A 19,926-nucleotide genomic window follows, 5' to 3' on the forward strand; every position below is an offset into this window, starting at 1 on the left:
GTAGTCCAAGATACCGAGCAGCATACATAGCACATTTTGATCAGAATAGCCGTACGTCGACACGATATCGACCTTTTCCGCAATTGGTAAACGGTCCATTTTAACACGGGTAATGTATCACGAAGCAAATACCGTCCGCACTGGCGGAATATTACGTGATACCATGTTTGTGACTAATACAGCGCCATCTATCACAAAGCGAAAAATGTGGTCCAACTAAAATATTCATATTTGTTTACTTAATACATGAATATGTAATAAAAAATGGGGGGGCGGGTTCCTATGTTTAGAAAAACGCAGTTGATATCCGTTTGACCTTTGGCAGCGCTATCCAGCGGGCGAACCATAGCGCCATCTGGTTTCGTTTGATGCTTATTTCGTGAGATATTTGGCCCAGTCACCCTGTATTGTTACCGCGTCACATGCCCGCAAAGCTACCAGGAGGCGTTGGATGTCACGGTGAGCAGTCATCATAATGTTTTGACTGATCAATGTGTTGTGTTGGCAGAAGAGCCAACACCGCGTTACAACTGGAGGCCGAAATGCACGCGTTTTAGCTCACGCAGGCTGGCGTGAGGGGAGCAAATGACGTAGCAGAAGGATATGCCAAACAATCGTCTCTGCAATTGAGAACGTATGTAGACAGTGAACCATCGGAAGCAGAGTCGGCTGTACAACTGGGGCGAGTGCTAGGGAGTCTCTCTAGACTAGACCTGCCGTGTGGCGGCGCTCGGTCTGCAATCACTGATAGTGGCGACACGCGGGTCCGACGTGTAATAACGGACCGCGGCCGATTTAAAGGCTACCACCTAGCAAGTGTAGTGTCTGGTGGTGACACCACACAATGCATAACAAAAAGCCCACAAAATATGGGTTTCAGTTGAAAGGGAGAAAATGCGATATGGCGTCTCCCAAGCACAGACTTACTAAATAAAAACTAGGCCGCGCATTGGCGCTAGTGTCGTGTCCCCACATTGAACGTGACAGAAGCCGCCATTTGCAGGGAATCAGTCCGTAAACAGGGTTCGTTCGTGTGCTGCTTTTAATTGTAACAGTATAATGAAAGCAAAGACGAAGACGGAAACAATGTTACATTTCACAGGCCAGTCATTTCTGGTTGGCACAAATGGTTCAAATGGCTCTGAGCACTATGGGACTTAACATCTATGGTCATCAGTCCCCTACAACTTAGAACTACTTAAACCTAACTAACCTAAGGACAACACACAACACTCAGCCATCACGATGCAGAGAAGATCGCTGACACCACCGGGAATCGAACCCGGGAACCCGGACGCGGGAAGCGAGAACGCTCCGCACGACCACGAGATGCGAGCTCATTTCTGGTTGTCTGTTACTTGTATATAGTATTTTCATCGAGAAATAATACATCATGAGCGTTTGTTTTTGTTTAAGTTTCCCCTTACAAACGAGTTTCTACACTCCTGGAAATGGAAAAAAGAACACATTGACAGCGGTATGTCAGACCCACCATACTTGCTCCGGACACTGCGAGAGGGCTGTACAAGCAATGATCACACGCACGGCACAGCGGACACACCAGGAACCGCGGTGTTGGCCGTCGAATGGCGCTAGCTGCGCAGCATTTGTGCACCGCCGCCGTCAGTGTCAGCCAGTTTGCCGTGGCATACGGAGCTCCATCGCAGTCTTTAACACTGGTAGCATGCCGCGACAGCGTGGACGTGAACCTTATGTGCAGTTGACGGACTTTGAGCGAGGGCGTATAGTGGGCATGCGGGAGGCCGTCTCCATGAAGCTGGGCTACGGTCCCGCACACCGTTAGGCCGTCTTCCGCTCACGCCCCAACATCGTGCAGCCCGCCTCCAGTGGTGTCGCGACAGGCGTGAATGGAGGGACGAATGGAGACGTGTCGTCTTCAGCGATGAGAGTCGCTTCTGCCTTGGTGCCAACGATGGTCGTATGCGTGTTTGGCTCCGTGCAGGTGAGCGCCACAATCAGGACTGCATACGACCGAGGCACACAGGGCCAGCACCCGGCATCATGGTGTGGGGAGCGATCTCCTACACTGGCCGTACACCTCTGGTGATCGTCGAGGGGACACTGAATAGTGCACGGTACATCCAAACCGTCATCGAACCCATCGTTCTACCATTCCTAGACCGGCAAGGGAACTTGCTGTTCCAACAGGACAATGCACGTCCGCACGTATCCCGTGCCACCCAACGTGCTCTAGAAGGTGTAAGTCAACTACCCTGGCCAGCAAGATCTCCGGATCTGTCCCCCATTGAGCATGTTTGGGACTGGATGAAGCGTCGTCTCACACGGTGTGCACGTCCAGCACGAACGCTGGTCCAACTGAGGCGCCAGGTGGAAATGGCATGGCAAGCCGTTCCACAGGACTACATCCAGCATCTCTACGATCGTCTCCATGGGAGAACAGCAGCCTGCATTGCTGCGAAAGGTGAATATACACTGTACTAGTGCCGACATGGTGCATGCTCTGTTGCCTGTGTCTCTGTGCCTGTGGTTGTGTCAGTGTGATCATGTGATGTATCTGACCCCAGGAATGTGTCAATAAAGTTTCCCCTTCCTGGGACAATGAATGCACTGTGTTCTTATTTCAATTTCCAGGAGTGTAAATCGGAAATGGATAGTTGCTAATCGGAGAGAGAATTTCCAACCGACAGCAAATCATTTACTGTGCTATCTTCATTTTGAAGAGAATTGTTACATGGAAAATTATGTAAACAGACGTCAACTGAAGGACGATGCTATACCGACAGTATTTGCATTTCCAACTCATTTGAAAAAGGTATAGTGTCCTGGAAATCGTGCAATTTAGGCATAGGTTAAATAGTGTGGAAATATTGTCAGTGTGTATAATTTTGAACATTCCTTTTCCTAGTTAACAAGGCAATCAAAAATATATTAAGTATCAATCAGAGATAGGTCGAATAATTGCGTTTAGATACTTAACATGTGTTGTCAGGTGCTGATTATACTTCCAAAATGGTCAAATATTTGATCAAATGTTGCAAACTCAACCACTTTTAGAGGTGCTATCAGTGTTAAAAACTAATGTGCGAATAAAATTCCTGTTCCTACCACATTTAAAGTCATATGGATTATTACAATTAATCATACCAAAATTGGAGTGTAGACAATACTGTACTAAACGAAAGTAATCGTGCAAAAAGCGAACAGGACCTGACAGGTAAAATTACGTGAATTAAAGAATAATCGTACTGTCTGCTACCTTAAAAGTTTCATGTAATTATCTAATGCAAATAACTCGATGTAAACTCGCTCCACCTTGTCAGGAAAGAACCTGATATTCTTAAATTTCGCGTCTCTATGCAGACGTATTTCGGAAATTAGGAAACTTCATTCATTTAAGTATACTTTCAAAATAGACTCTAATACTCAGCACTATTTTAAACAAACATGTGTTTAATTTGTGCTTCAATTTGCTCTTGTTGCGTCTCATATACGTCAAATCACAAACCCCAGTACTAGAATTCATCCCTGCAAATGGCGGCGATCAGCTGCTTCAATTGGGGGACAGTTGCCTCGCTTCTCCGCTACGGCGTGGTAGGGGCTTGCTCCGAAGTCCCGCTTGTGACCTAGCGAGCATTCTCGCGTCTCATTCGCGAAATGTTTCGTAGCACGTTGCCGATATATCGCAGGACTACTTTTGTGTTTCGCGCGTGGATCTGCCTCCCTGGCGTGAGTAACAGGAAGTGGCGTAACGGAACTCTCACACCTCCACGTCAACGTCAACTAACTCGTCCCTTCTGAACAGGACGCTCGGGCCGTGACTAGCTCATTTCGGCGACGGAAGCGGCCGCTGCTGCATTCCGTTTTTCTGGGGGCGTAATCAGCTCGTGACAGCGGAGACGGGAGACGTTCGAGTTTACGACGGGACCCGGGGCCAGCCACCTGTCCCGCCTGTGTGACGGTAGCCAGCACCGCACGTGTGTGCTGTGTGTGACGCGCTCCACTGGCATGGCAGGAAGCGGCTTGTTTGTTCAGATGCCCGCGGACACGTTCTGCCGAAGTGGTTCCCACACCCCTCCTACTTAGCACCCCTCTGGCCGACGTGCCACCAGATACGCACGCTAGCGGTAAATTGCACGGAATGTTGGAAGGAGGGAAACAGCGATCGTGTGAGACCCAACAATCTTTATTTGTTCATGTTGTTGTTGCAGTAGTCTTCAGTCCTGAGACTGGTTTGATGCAGCTCTCTATGCTACTCTATCCTGTGCAAGCTGCTTCATCTCCCAGTACCTACTGCAACCTACAACCTTCTGAATCTACTTAGTGTATTCATCTCTTGGTCTCCCTCTACGATTTGTACTCTCCACGCTGTCTTCCAATACCAAATTGGTGATCCCTTGATGCCTCAAAACATGTCCTACCAACCGATCCCTTCTTCTAGTCAAGTTGTGCCACAAACTTCTCCCCAGTCCTATTAAATATCTCCTCATTAGTTATGTGACCTACCCATTATTCTTCAGCATTCTTCTGTAGCACCACATTTCGCAAGCTTCTGTTCTCTTCTTGTCCAAACTATTTATCGTCCATGTTTTACTTCCATACATGGCTACACCCCATACAAATACTTTCAGAAACGACTTCCTGACACTTAAATCTATACTCTTCTTTAGAAACGCATTCCTTGCCATTGCCAGTCTACATTTTATATCCTCTCTACTTCAACCATTATCAGTTACATTGTTCCCCAAATAGCAGAACTCCATTACTACTGTAAGTGTCTCATTTCCTAATCTAATTCCCTCAGCATCACCCGATTTAATTCTACTACATTCCATTATCTTCTTTTTGCTTTTGTTGATGATATCTTATGTCCTCCTTTCAAGACACTGTCCATTCCGTTCAACTGCTCTTCCAAGTCCTTTGCTGTCTCTGACAGAATTACAATGTCATCGGCGAACCTCAAAGTTTTTATTTCTTCTCCATGGATTTTAATACTTACTCCGATTTTTTTTGTTTCCTTCACTGCTTGCTCAATATACAGATTGAATAACATCGGGGAGAGACTACAACCCTGCCTCACTCCCTTCCCAATCACTGCTTCCCTTTAATGCCCCTCAAGTCTTATAACTGCCATCTGATTTCAGTACAAATTGTAAATAGCCTTTCGCTCCCTGTATTTTACCCCTGCCACCTTCAGAATCTGAAAGCGAGTATTCCAGTCAACATTGTGAAAAGCTTTGTCTAAGTCTACAAATGCTAGAAACGTAGGTTTGCCCTTCCTTAATCTAGCTTGTAAGATAAGCCGTAGAGTCAGTATTGCCTCACGTGTTCCGATATTCTACGGAATCCAAACTGATATTCCCCGAGGTCGGCTTCTATTAGTCTTTCCATTCGTCTGTAAAGAATTCGCATAAGTATTTTGCAGCCATGACTTATTAAACTGATAGTTGGGTAATTTTCACATCTGTCAACACCTACTTTCTTTGGGATTGGTTGTTCATGAGACCCAGAAAATATTGGATACAGGCTCCCAGGTAGATGCCATTTTGCTTGACTTCCGGAAGGCGTTCCATACAGTTCTGCACTGTCGCCTAATAAACAACGTAAGAGCCTATGGAATATCAGACCAGCTGCGTGGCTGGATTGAAGACTTTTTAACAAACAGAACACAGCGTGTTGTTCTCAATAGAGAGACGTCTACAGACGTTAAAGTAACCTCTGGTGTGCCACAAGGGAGTGTTATGGGACCATTGCTTTTCACAATATATATAAATGACATAGTAGATAGTGTTGTAAATCCCTTGCGGCTTTTCGCCGATGATGCTGTAGTACACACAGAAGATTAGAAAATTGCAGCGAAATGCAGGAAGATCTGCAGCGGATAGGCACTTGGTGCAGGGAGTGGCAACTAACCCTTAACATAGACAAATGTAATGTATTGCGAATACATGGAAAGAAGTATCGTTTATTGTATGATTATATGATAGTGGAACAAATACTGGTAGCAGTTACTTCTGTAAAGTATCTGGGAGCATGCATACGGAACCATTTGAAGTGGAATGATCATATAAAATTGTTGGTAAGGCGGGGGTAAGGTTGAGATTCATTGGGAGAGTCCTTAGAAAATGTAGTCCATCAACAAAGGAGGTACCTTACAAAACACTCGTTCGACCTATACATGAGTATTGTTCATCAGTGTGGGATCTGTACCAGATCGGGTTGATGGAGGAGATAGAGGAGATCCAAAGAAGAGGGGCGCGTTTTGTCACAGGGCTATTTGTAAGCGTGACAGCGTCACGGAGATGTTTAGCAAACTCAAGTGGCAGACTCTGCAAGAGAGGCGCTCTGCATCGCGGTGTAGCTTGCTGTCCAGGTTTCGAGAGGGTGCGATTCTGGATCAGGTATCGCATATATTGCTTCCCCCTACTTATACCTCCCGAGGAGATCACGAATGTAAAATTAGATAGATTCGAAAGCTCACGGAGGCGTCCCGGCAGTCGTTCTTCCCGCGAACCATACGCGACTGGAAAAGGAAAGGGAGGTAATGACAGTGGCGCACAAAGTACCCTCCGCCACACACCGTTGGGTGGCTTGCGGAGCATAAATGTAGATGTTGAAGATGCGAGGGAGTTTAACGTCCCGTCGACAACTACACTTAGCAACAAAATTAAAACATCACTTTTTTTTTAATCCGCTTAATTGTCTTCCATTCCGACGCGTAAATATGAAATTTACCTCAAAGGTGCCTACAATACTCCTCTGTAATTGTGCAAAAGCGTGGCGCCCTGGACTTCACCCTAGGCCTCATGGACGCTTCAAATAGCGAGGTGTCGACATTCGCGAAAGAAAAAGGGCCGGAGTTCAAAAGTTCACGAGACGTTTAAGGTGGGGTATCGATGTCACATTGGCACCATATTTCACCACAATTCTCCCCAACGCAACCGAGGACTATTCATCTTTCAGATTTGTAGCTCTTGTATTTTTTTCCCGTGTTTGCTATTACAAGTAATGTACACATAGGGGACAGGGAAAATAATGTGAATAGTGGTAGCAGTGAGATGCTTGTGTCTGACGGTCAACAATGCAAGTAAGGCATGTGTTGCGCTGTACTATGCGTGTTCAGTAAATACTAGGCATCAGTGCAGGTTGTTTACGAGTAGTGCATATCTAGTGTCTGCACACACAGGCCGAGGTCGACGTGCAATGGAAGTCCGAACAGAGTTCCAAAGGGGGCAGATTGTGGGGTCCTGATTAGCTGGAGCGTCCGTAATCAATACAGGCAGCTTATTGAATGTTTCAAGAACAACTGTTTCAACGCCGGGCGCCTGGCCGAGCGATTCCAGGCGCTTCAGTCCGAAACCGCGCTGCTGCGACGGTCGCAGGTTCGAATCCTGCCTCTAGCGTGGATGTGTGTGAGGTCCTTACGTTACCAGAATGAGATTTTCACTCTGCAGCGGAGTGTGCGCTGATATGAAACTTTCTGGCGGATTAAAACTGTGTGCCCGACCGAGACTCGAACTCGGGACCTTTGCCTTTCGCGGCACTTGCCCGCGAAAGGCAAAGGTCCCGAGTTCGAGTCTCGGTCGGGCACACAGTTTTAATCCGGCAGGAAGTTTCGTCCTTACGTTAGTTAGGTTTAAGTAGATCTAAGTTCTAGGGGACTGATGACCTCAGTAGTTAAGTCCCATAGTTCTTAGAGCCATTTGAACTATTTTTTGAACTCTTTCAACAGTCATAACAGCCTACACGAAACATAGAAAGAGAACATCGTGTAAACGGAATAGTGGGAGCTAATCTAAACTAAATGACAGAGATCGTCGTACTCTAACACGAATTTTGTCAAAACAGCACAAAACTACGGCTAAAGTGTCTGCAGAGCTCAACAGCCATCTTCGAGACCGCCGTATCTATCGACACTGTCCGCCGAGAACTCCATAAAGCAAATATTCACGGACGAGCTGTTATGTCGAAACCATTAGTGACGGCAACAACGTAAAGAAGCGTAAAACATGGTGTCAGGAGCATAAATCCTCGACGGCTGATCAGTGGGAACACGTCATATGGACAGACGAGTCAACGTTTTCGTTATTTCCAACATCTGGTCTGGTTTACGTTTGGAGAACACCAAAGGAAGCCTAAAATGGGGATTGCTTGATTCCAGTGGTTAAGCAAGGAGGTGGAAGTGTGATGCTGTGGGCGTTACTCTCAAAGGCCGTGCTGTAGCCAACGATCATGTGAACATTTTAGGTGATCGGGTGCACCGCATGATTCAAATGTTGCTCCCCAAAAATGATGCCATATCTCAGGACGATAATGCACCCATTAACGCAGCAGGGCAGTACAATCGTGGTATAAGGAGCATGCAACTGAACTGCAGCGTCTTGCCTGGCCAGCACGGTCCCTTGTGGGTGGTATTGGAGCGCAGAATCCGGAACAGATTTCCGCCTCCGTCGTTGCTACAGGAGTTAGAAGAGGTTTAACCGAAAACTGGCATTACGTTCCAGTGAATACTATACAGTCAATATATGCCTATATTCCATAAAGAATCGCAGCTGTATCACGGCCAAATAGGGGTCGAACCCCTTATTAACAAAGCATTCCCAAGTAAATACAGGTGATCACATTGCCTGTTTCTGTAGACTCCGCCTTTTATCCAAAAACATGGTTTTTTCTTGTTACCTAAACGTGTTTCGGCACCTTTGTGTCATCATCAGTCGGCTTTGTTTATTGAAAACTGTAAGAAGTTAACATATTTTAAGTTATAACTGTTCTACGAAAGTGAGGCCTAAAGAGAGTTTTCGTTCCTTTTTGCTGTTGTCGTGATCAGACGAAGAGAACGTCATCACACGCATTCATACCCACATTTCACCCCTTCTATCGGCGCCTCTGCGATGGAGATCAGAACTGCGACACTCAACGTTGAAATCACGCGCCTTTCTGATAGGTGGCCGAGGAAAATGTTTCAGACATGCGGGTTCTCAAAATCGGCACCAGAATGCACTCAGGGAATGGCACAAGGGGCGTTAATCAAACCATCCCTTCCCTCGTGGCGTTGACTCCCATAAATTGCGGTATCGAATACGAAGTTCGCAGTAAGACGAGCAGCAGAACGGCGTTCCTGAGAACACTCGTTACTACTGCCACACCCTAGGCATTTCAACCCCACTCTAAGGACATAGGGGGCTGCAGCCCCACTGAAAGTGAACTGAGCCCTATAAGTGTAGAGTGACAGAAATTTTTGTAATGGTATAAAGGATAGAACCACTGTGGACAGAGAAACAAAAATAACAAAGTGTTTACATAAGAAAACATCACGGCAATTGCATTGAAATATATATTAGAGAAGCGTTTAACAAGCGTTTGACTGTCATACCCTCATTCAAATTCTGAAGGTGGCAAGGGTAAAATACAGGGAGCGAAAAGCTATTCACAATTTGTACAGAAACCAGATGGCAGGGGCCCCAAAGGAAAGCAGTGGTTGAGAAGGAAGTGAGACAGGGTTCTAGGATAACCCCGATGTTACTCAATCTGTATATTGACCAAGCAGTAAAGGAAACAAAAGAAAAAATTGGAGTAGGAATTTTTATGGGTGACCATTCGCCCTTTCACCGGTGCACAGTTGTTCGCGATTGCTTTGAAAAACATTCTGGACAACTGGGGCGAATGATTTGGCCATCAGATCACTTGATATGAAACCGATGAAATATTTATGGAACGTAGTTGAGAGATCAGCTCGTGCGCAAATTCCTGCACCGACAATACTTTTGCAATCATGGACGGCTATCGAGGCAATTCAAAATGTTCAAATGTGTGTGAAATGGGATTTAACTGCTCAGGTCATCAGTCCCTAAGCTTACGCACTACGTAAGCTAAATTATCCTAAGGACAAACACACACACCCATGCCCGAGGGAGGACTCTAACATCCGCTGGGACCAGCAGCACAGTCCACGACTGCAGCGCCAAAGACCGGTCGGCTAATCCCGAGCGGCTATCGAGGCAGTAATGTACGCTATTTCTGTAGGGGACTTCCAGCGACTTGTTGAGTCTATCCCACGTCGAATTGGTGCACTTTCTGGAAAAGAGGAGGTCCAACACGATATTGGGAGGTGTACCTCAATAAAGGTGTTCAAATGGCACTGAGCACTATGGGACTTAACATCTGTGGTCATCAGTCCCCTAGACTGAGAATTACTTAAATCTAACTAACCTAAGTACCGATGCCCGGCGCAGGATTCGAACCCGCGACCGTAGCAGCAGCGCGGTTCGGGGCTAAAGCGCCTAGAACCACTCGGCCACAGCAGCCGGCTTCAATATAGGTGTCTGTAATTGAATTTGACATGATTGTATCCCTTCCTTTTCGAAGCAAGACCAGCTTCACAGCTGCGGACATGTCCTCAGGGCAGTGGATGCTACAGTGAGTGCCCTATGCTGTATTCGTAATTGAAAAATAGGTCTCGCAACGACGTGGTGCGCAGTGGTCGTTGAGCGTCATTATCAAGGACATCAAGAGCGTTAACCTCGGTCCAGATGACGCAGTGGGTCCAGATGACGCAGTGGGGCGAGAAACAGTCGTTGAAGGATGCAGAAAAAAGGATCCTCCAAATGTGGGAAATGCCAGGAAAAAGAACTCTTGAAGTCGCCGGGTCGTCAGACTTGATCCGACAGGGGGCTCAGAAGCTATTTATAGACGGCAGAGTTCTGGAATAGCGCGGCCGGCGGCCTTGGCCCAAGCAATTGCGGCCGTCATCATGCGAGTCGGCCAATCTGCGTGGCGGTCGAGATTGCCGCCAGCTGGGAATTGGGTTAGCGGCCGTCTGGAGAACCGCGTGGCAGCGCGCGCTGGAACGACTGACAAATGACGGCTGTCCAGGCCTATTGCCGGGATTTGGTGACCATTGCTCCCAGGGCTGCCACATTAGCCGCGTACTCATCCTTCTTACACTACAGCTCCAACTGTACGCTGGCCACTTAGTGAACTGATATATATATATATATATATATATATATATATATATATATATATGGTGTTACAAGAAGGTACGGCCAAACTTTCAGGAAACATTCCTCACACACAAATAAAGAAAATATGTTATGTGGACATGTGTCCGGAAAACTTGAATTTCCATGTTAGGGCTCATTTTAGTTTCGTCAGTATATACTGTACATCCTCCATTCACCGCCAGTTGGCCCAATTGAAGGAAGGTAATGTTGACTTCGGTGCTTGTGTTGACATGCGACTCATTGCTCTACAGTACTAGCATCAAGCACATCGGTACGTAGCATCAACAGGTTAGTGTTCATCGCGAACGTGGTTTTGCAGTCAGTGCAATGTTTACAAATGCGGAGTTGGCAGATGCCCATTTGATGTATGGATAAGCACGGGGCAATAGCCGTGGAGCGGTACGTTTGTATCGAGACATATCCAGAATAGAGATGTCCCGACAGGAAGACGTTCGAAGCAATTGATCGGCGTCTTAGGGAACACTGAACATTCCAACCTACGACTAGCGACTGGGGAAGACGTAGAACGACGAGGACACCTGCAATGGAAGAGGCAATTCTTCGTGCAGTTGACGATAACCCTAATGTCAGCGTCAGAGAAGTTGCTGCTGTACAACGTAACGTTGACCACGTCACTGTATGGAGAGTGCTACGGGAGAACCAGTTGTTTCCGTACCATGTACAGCTTGTGCAGGCACTATCAGCAGCTGATTGGCCTCCACGGGTACACTTATGCGAATGGTTCATCCAACAATGTGTAAATCCTCATTTCAGTGCTAATGTTCTCTTTACGGATGAGGTTTCATTCGAACGTGATGAAATTATAAATTTTCACAATCAACATGTGTGGGCTGACGAGAATCCGCACGCAATTATTGCAATCACGTCATCAACACAGATTTTCTGTGAACGTTTGGGCAGGCATTGTTGGTGATGCCTTGATTGGGCCCCATGTTCTTCCACCTACGCTTAATGCAGCACGTTATCATGATTTAGTACTGGGTACTCTACCTGTGCTGCTAGAACATGTGCCTTTACAAGTACGACACAACATGTGGTTCGTGCACGATGGAGCTCCTGCACATTTCAGTCGAAGTGTTCGTACGCTTCTCAACAACAGTTTCGGTGACCGATGAACTGGTAGAGGCGGACCAATTCCATGGCCTCCACGCTTTCCTGACCTCAATCCTCTTGACTTTCATTTATGGGGGCATTTGAAAGCTCTTGTCTACGCAACCTCGGTACCAAATGTAGAGACTCTTCGTGCTTGTATTGTGGACGGCTGTGATACAATACGCCATTCTCCAGGGCTGCATCAGCGCATCAGGGATCCCATGCGACGGAGGGTGGGTGCATGTATCCTCGCTAACGGAGGACATTTTGAACATTCCCTGTAACAAAGTGTTTGAAGTCACGCTGGTACTTTCTGTTGCTGTGTGTTTCCATTGATGAATGTGATTTGAAGAGAAGTAATAAAATGAGCTCTAACATGGAAAGTAAGCGTTTCCGGACACATGTGCACATATTTTCTTTCTTTGTATGTGAGGAGTGTTTCCTGAAAGTTTGGCCGTACCTTTTTGTAACACCTTATGTATATAAACCTACAGATGTCGGTCTTGAAGCGTGACATAGGTATGTTGTGTGTGACACACATCCGAAAACAACAATGACACACGCTGTCTCATTACCTCGGATACTCGACAGACCAGTACGCCGTTGCCCACTTAAGTCATACTACATGACCTGAATCTGTGGTCGGGTAAAAAACGGAATACTACTTTCTTCTTTGCCCCATCATTCTTTTGGCTGGTTTGATGCGGCCCGAGACGAATTAATCTCCTCTACCGATATTTTCTTTTCAGAGTACCACTTGCAATCTACATCCTCAATTATTTGCTGGATGTATTGCAATCTCCCATCCTTAGATGATTCCTACTACTACAGCAATTCTTTCGAACCAGTGAGTGATCTGCGTATTAAGTTCGGTTGAAATCGGTCCACTGCTTTAGAAGATACGAGACAAACATGCACTGCCGATAAAATATCGCACCATCAAGGAGGAGTTATGCGACATAAACGAAATGGCAGGATTGGAACCGATCTTCTCTAGCTCAGGTTCCAGAAGGTCGAAAAAGGACTCAACTTTTTCTTTGAAAAACCTAAAGATACCCGAAGAAAAGGACTCTGACCTCCTTAAACTAAGACGGGGATGACGTTTTATAAAATTTCTGAGCCATTTTTTCCTCGCTGCTTCTTTTGGAAGGGCAAACGGATGTTCTATGTTATTTCTCACTGCTAGTTGGAAAGCAAGTTGCCATACGTCACATGACCGTAACCCAAAAAACCTACTTTACAATAACGCACCAAATCTTCTTCCAAGCCATTTCCTAACACACAAGATTTTCCTGGTTTTTTGCTAACCAAACTTTCGAAGTTTTCAGTTTTGTTCTTTACATACTCTTCTATGGTTGATTTAGGAACGTGGTAGATTTCTGCTGCTTTCAAATATTCACATTACTTCTCTTCAACGGCATTTATTGCTTCTAACATTGCTTGCGGGACCCATTGTTTCCTTTTCAGTATTGGTTTCGACAACAACATGTACAAAAGAAATATAACGAAAGCAAAAAAAAGCTACTCCAACTATCGAATATCCAATAAACCTGCCGCTATCCGATAAAAGGAACCCACGCTTTAAATGAAAGACCAACATATGACAGACGGTATTTAACGAACACATTATTTCGAACTATTGCTCAGAAGTTGATACTATAAGCCTTCCCACAATATATAGCATAAAAATATTTCCATACTCCGAATTCACTCAGGCAACCACTTCACCAGAAAGCACACTTGGTGCTGCGGCAAAACTCAAAAAGGCGTCTCAGCGGACCAATACTTAACGGTTCCTGCCACTTCCGACAGAGTGCAGACATTATTTGATCAGAAACCTTACTATCCGATAAGTGGGAACTATCCGATAGTCGAGTACTCTCCCCTGCAGGAGAGAGCACGTAGGTGGCAACAGTACGCTAAAGCTCTCTTCAAGTGTGGGGGTCTGTCTGATGACGTGGTGGAAGAAGAAATTGGAGTCGATAAGGAATAGAGGTAGGGCATGCAGTATTAGAGTCAGAATTGAAAAGGGCTTAGGAAGACTAGTGATCAAATAAGGCGGAAAGGTCAGAAATTTTCCTTCGGAATTCCTAAAATCATTTGAGGTTTGGTTGTAGAATCTATGAGGCTAGAAATATATCCTAAGAATTTGGGAAAAATTATTTACACAATTAAAAAAGAGACCAAGGACAAACGAATACGAGAATGTCGCACCATCAGCTTTATGCCTCATAACATACGGAAAAATGCAAAAGAAAGTCAGGATCTGATAGATGAAGATCTGTTTGGCTTTATGAAAGGTAAAGCCACCAGAGAGGCAATTCTACTCCGAGCTTGATATCATAGGCTTTGTCGACCTACGTTTTGGGAAACGACAGGTAATATACAAAATGACATAAGAACCAGAGGAAGCAATAAGAGTTGAACACCTAGAATGAAGTGCTCGGAGTAAAAAGTAAGTACGACAGGGATGTAGTCTGCTGACCACTACTGTTCAGCTATACATCGAAGGAGCGGTGACAGAAATACAAGAAAGGTTCTGGAGAGGGATTAAAATTCAAGGTGAAAGGACATCAGTGATAACATTCGCTGGTAACACTGGTATCCTCAGTGAAAGTGAAGAAGAATTACAGGACCTGCTGAATGGAATAAACAATCTATTGATTACAGACTATGAATGGAAATTAAACTGAAGAAAAACTAAAGTGATGAGAAGCCGCAGAAATGAAATCGGTGAGAAACTTACCGTTACTTACCGTTAAAATTCTGGATCACCTAGTAGCAGAAGAGACAGAGTTTTGCTTTAATTGAAGAAAAATGACGTATGACGGACGACGGAAGAAAGAAGTAAAAAGTAAACTACCACAGTCAAGGAGGAAGTTGCTGGCTATAACAAATGCACTACTAATCATAGCGTGTAGGCTTACACGGCCGGCGTCTTCAGTCATTGAAACTACCGGGCTAAGAGGCCGTGGTCCAATAGTAGAAATACTTCTCCCTGACGTTTCGTTGCCAGCTGCGGGCAACATCATACGACTGGCTGCTAGGCCGTGGAGGTCCTGTTTATATAGAGCGTGTAGAGGGCGCCAACACTCGTCACGTGCTGTCAACAGTAAAACTATCTCTGGCTTACTCTCGATCGCAGGTAATCGATTGTCACATCTTTGGTACAAAGTCGATCTTATTTGCAAGAGGAACTAAACCACTTGCGAACCGCTTTCCAGAAAAATGGGTACGCTGGCAAGGAGATAAATAGAGCACTCCATCTCAGAAGAAAAATGTCCGAAAACGTGCAACAACAACAACAACCATCGATGGGGAAAGTTTTTCTTCCATTCATCCACAATATTACGGACCGTATCGGGAAAGTGCTGGCCAAGTTCGGAATTAAAACAACCTTCAGACCCACCAAGAAGATTAGTGAATCTTTAAGATCGGCGAAAGATGCACACCACCCTTTAGCTACTCCTGGTGTGAATAAGATTCCGTGTAGTTGTGGGAAGGTTTACATTGGAACCACAAAAAGAAGTATCAATACTCGCCTAACTGAACGTAAAAGGAACTGTCGACTGGGACACACGGACAAATCGGCTGTAGCGGAACATGTTTTTGAAACGGGTGACCATGAAATAAAATTTAGTGAGACGAGCGTGCTAGCTAAGGCATCGCATTATTATGCACGTATGTATAGAGAGGCTGTAGAGATTTTTTAAACACCACAATAATTTTAACAGGAAAGAAGAAGGCTTGAAATTAGATAAGATATGGCGATCGACTTTTTACCAAAAAAGTGACAATCGATTACCTTCGATCGAGAGTAATGACGCCAGCCAGAAATAGTTTTACTATTGGTAGCACGTGACGAGTGGTGGCGTCCTCTACGCGCTCTATATAAACAGGACCTCCACGGCCTAGCAGCCAGTAGTAACTCACCTCAGATGATGTTGCCCGCAGCTGGCAACGAAACTTCAGGGAGAAGTATTTCTACTATCGGACCACGGCCTCTTAGCCCGGAAGTTTTAATTACTAAATGCACTACTATCAAACATTGGGCTAAATATGAAGAGAAATTACTTAGATATACTTGGAGCACTGAGTCGTGTAGTAGTGAAACATGGATTGTGAGAAAACCGGAACAGATGAAAATCAAAGCATGTGGGATGTGATGCTACAGACGAATGGGGCGATTAGACATGTGTTAAGATATAACGGAATAACTTGCACGGTTCTGGACGGAGTTGTAGAGAGTAAAAACTGTAGGGAAAGACAAGGATTGGAACACGTCCTGCAAAATAACTGGGGACGTAGGTTGAAAGTGCTACTCTGAGATGAAGAGGTTGGCACAGGAGAGGAATTCATGGGCGGGCGCATCAAAGCAGTCAAAAGACTGCTGATCCATACCGCACTCTCAAAAAAATTGACATTTATGTTACGTATAATATTTTGTGCAATACTGTACCATATAAATAACAAAAGAGCAATGAATGTAAGAGATCTCTGTAATGAACCACAGGATTAAACAAATTAAAATTATAGTACATATTCAATATTTTCGATTGAGTTCAGATTTGCAGATTTCCCGATTACGAGTGGTTTTAAACGATACGAGCCATCATGCAATGACGGCTTTGACGACCCATTGTCGTAGTTGCTGGTGAATCTTCCGGGCTGCGTGGCCGTGGTCGAACAAACTTCTCGGTTCATGTGTTTCATCTACAGCAGCACCGGGAATCTTCGGAGGGGCCCCTGGTGGTGCTGTCACGGGTACTGAGGAGTTGGAAGTCGCAGAGCGACTTAAATACTGTTATAAAGTGCATGTCGCCGAGTTAACACGTGTTCAGTTGAGTATAGTCAATGTCAGAGATAAAATTTGACTATCGATTGCCGCCTGTCAAGGATAAAAGCTTATGTATCGATTCTGCAGAATCACTGTCCATACATCACTAGTTCCATGGCCTCTTATATTTTGTTAAAATTATTAGTATTCTTACATATTTCGACTTCTTTCCTATATAGTCGTGGATACTAGTTTGTCACAGTAGATAAAATTTTGGTTTCGGGAAACTTCACATTTTCGTAACTACCATCTTACGACCGGGAGAGAGGTGTGCTGAGCCCACGCCCCTTCTATCCGTATCCTCCACCGAGGATGACACGGCGGTCGGATGATCCCGGTAGGCCACTCGTGGCCTGAAGACGGAGTGCAAAGTGCGTGCTCTGCTAGATCTGGGTTTTCTGTTTGACCTAATCAGCAAAGAATGAATGGGTGGTTTCTGTTCTTCAGGACAGACATTACGCATTCGTATAACTGATTCTCCCGGATGGGCAATGAAAACTCCTTCTTCAGTACGGATACACAAATGCTTCCAACCTCCTGAGGGTATCTCTGAGTAGCGAGCATGGAGGACATGGAGAGGCACTAGATGGGAGTATGGATCGGCCTAGGGGCGTACTGAGATAGTATGTGCAGTTGCGGTAAACACTGTGTTCCGGGTGGTGCGGTGATTAACCTAACTGCCTAGTAAGCGGGAGATCCCGAGTTCGAATTCCCGACCGACACACATTTTCACACACAACGATTGATACTGCGTAATCTCCCGATGCAGCTGACATCAATAATCCCTTCCCATTCCTTTCCTTTCTTCCCTTCCACCTTCAATTTACATACAAAGACTTAAGTTGTTCCAGACGTGTATTCAGACTTCTCTTGGTAGTACCAATAAACGTTTTTCCAGATACGCATTCTTATACTCTCCACTTCCTGACAGAGGAGGATGTTTGTTCTTTATAGATCGATGAGTTTGACATATTTTCTTAGTTGGCCAGAAAACCGGTCTGATGTCATGTTTGTGTAAAATCTTGCGGACCTGATCAGTTACTTTTTTGAGAAACGGGATAGAAACCGTGTTCTTCCATCTCTGTGTTTTATCGTTGTACTTTTTTCGACTATTATTGGGTTGCAGAAACCCACCAGGGAACCGAAAAGTTTCTTTTACCACCGTCGTACAGACCGGAAGATCCGTCAGCGGCTATGAGCTATCATTAGTAACACACAAAAGGGCAAGTGCTTCGTTCGCTACTCACCTTACATCCAAATGTTAAATTGTCTTTCCTGCTGGCCTGTATATCGTCGGAGACGGACTTGGGAAACAAGCCAGTGTCATCAGCAGGATAGACCTGTGCCAAAGATAAAATTCCCTTTAGTAAAACAGTATTCAGGTATTTATGCAACAGTTATAGATTTTTAAAGGCTGCACATAAACTACCTGCCCCCCCCCCCCACCCTCCCTGCACGCCCACACATACATGCACACACTTTACTGTTAGAGATATTGTACCAATTATGGAATCCGAAGAGCCAGCCAGTAGTAGCATAGAAACGTGTTTAGTCTAATTTATCTGGTCTTTCCACTGCAGTCACTAATTCGACTCCTCTTGCAGGACCTCCGACATGGCACCGTTGTATCTGCTACGAGCACACGACTTTACACTGTCGTAACACTGTGGGAACAACCACCAGTAAAAGTGCTTTTCGGTGTACGCATCCTTTCTGTTACATGTTGCAGCTGGTAACTGGGCATGATTAATCACGGAATGTAAATACAAAGATGCAGAGTCTGATGTGGGTAGCCAATAAAGTTGCTCGTCCGTAATAGCCTTTGCTTTGTAAATTAAGTAAGATGGTATTTTATATAACCTGCCCCATTACCTCCCAATCCTAACCAGGACCTCTGAAATCGCTACCTATTCCGGAAAAAGTAGTCAAATATTTGAGACAATCAAGACTACAAATTTCAATGCCTCCCGTTTACCCCGCAGCAATTTAAGATATGCAACTAGGTCCCAACGTAAACACAGCCCAGGACATCGGACTTCGTGAAAATAATACCAAAATAGAAATTGGCCAGGTGCTAGTAGCATTCATGCTCTGAGGGTTTCGTACAAACTTAGTTAAGCATGTAGACAGTTCATCCAAGCCGGGATTCGAGAATATCTAAAATTTTTGCTGTTATCGAAATTGACACAGACAAGATATCGATCTCGCGAGTTCCAAGACTTCAGAGAATGTTTTAATTTAAGTTTTAAGTCAGATAACAACGACAGAATTATTTTTCGTGTGGTATAGCTACACCACAAGAATGACGCGCTACAGACGCGAAATTTAACCAACAGAAAGAAGATGATGTGATATGCATATGATTAGCTTTTCAGACCCTTCACACAAAGATGGCGCCGGTGGCGACACCTACAACGTGCTGACATGACGAAAGTTTCCAACAGTTTTCTCATGCACAAACAGCAGTTGTCCGGCGTTGCCTGGTGAAACGTTGTCGTGATGCCTCGTGTAAGGAGGTGAAATGCGTACCATCACGTTTCCGACTTTGATAAAGGTCGGATTATAGCCTATCGCGATTGCGGTTTATCGTATCGCGACACTGCCGCACGCGTTGGTCGAGATGCCATGACTGTTAGCAGAATATGGCATCGGTGGATTCAGGAGGGTAATACGGAACGCCGTGCTGGATCCCAACGACCTCGTATCACTAGCAGTTGAGACGACAGGCATCTAATCCGCATGGCTGTAACGGATCGTGCAGCCACGTCTCGATCCCTGAGTCAACAGATGGGAACGTATGCAAGACAACAACCATCTGCACGAACAGTTCGACGACGTTTGCAGCAGCATGGACTATCAGCGCAGACACCATAGCTTCGGTTTCCCTTGACGCGGCATCACAGACAAAGCGCCTGCCACGGCGTACTCAACGACGAACCTGGGTGCACTAATGGCAAAACGTCATTTTTTCGAATGAATCCAGCGATTACAGCA

At 45.3% G+C, this 19,926-nt stretch overlaps 1 long non-coding RNA gene across 1 annotated transcript in view; it reads right to left on the minus strand.

Moving 5' to 3' along the window:
* LOC126293663 (uncharacterized) overlaps nucleotides 1–19,926 on the minus strand; it is a 159,994-nt gene that overhangs the window by 51,089 nt on the left and 88,979 nt on the right. Inside the window, exon 2 of the long non-coding RNA XR_007552334.1 lies at nucleotides 18,180–18,272. This is a non-coding gene — a long non-coding RNA (uncharacterized LOC126293663). The remainder of the gene's footprint in view (nucleotides 1–18,179; nucleotides 18,273–19,926) is intronic.

The sequence above is a fragment of the Schistocerca gregaria genome, chromosome 10, assembly GCF_023897955.1.
Source record: "Schistocerca gregaria isolate iqSchGreg1 chromosome 10, iqSchGreg1.2, whole genome shotgun sequence".
In the NCBI taxonomy this organism is placed as follows: Eukaryota; Metazoa; Arthropoda; class Insecta; order Orthoptera; family Acrididae; genus Schistocerca; species Schistocerca gregaria.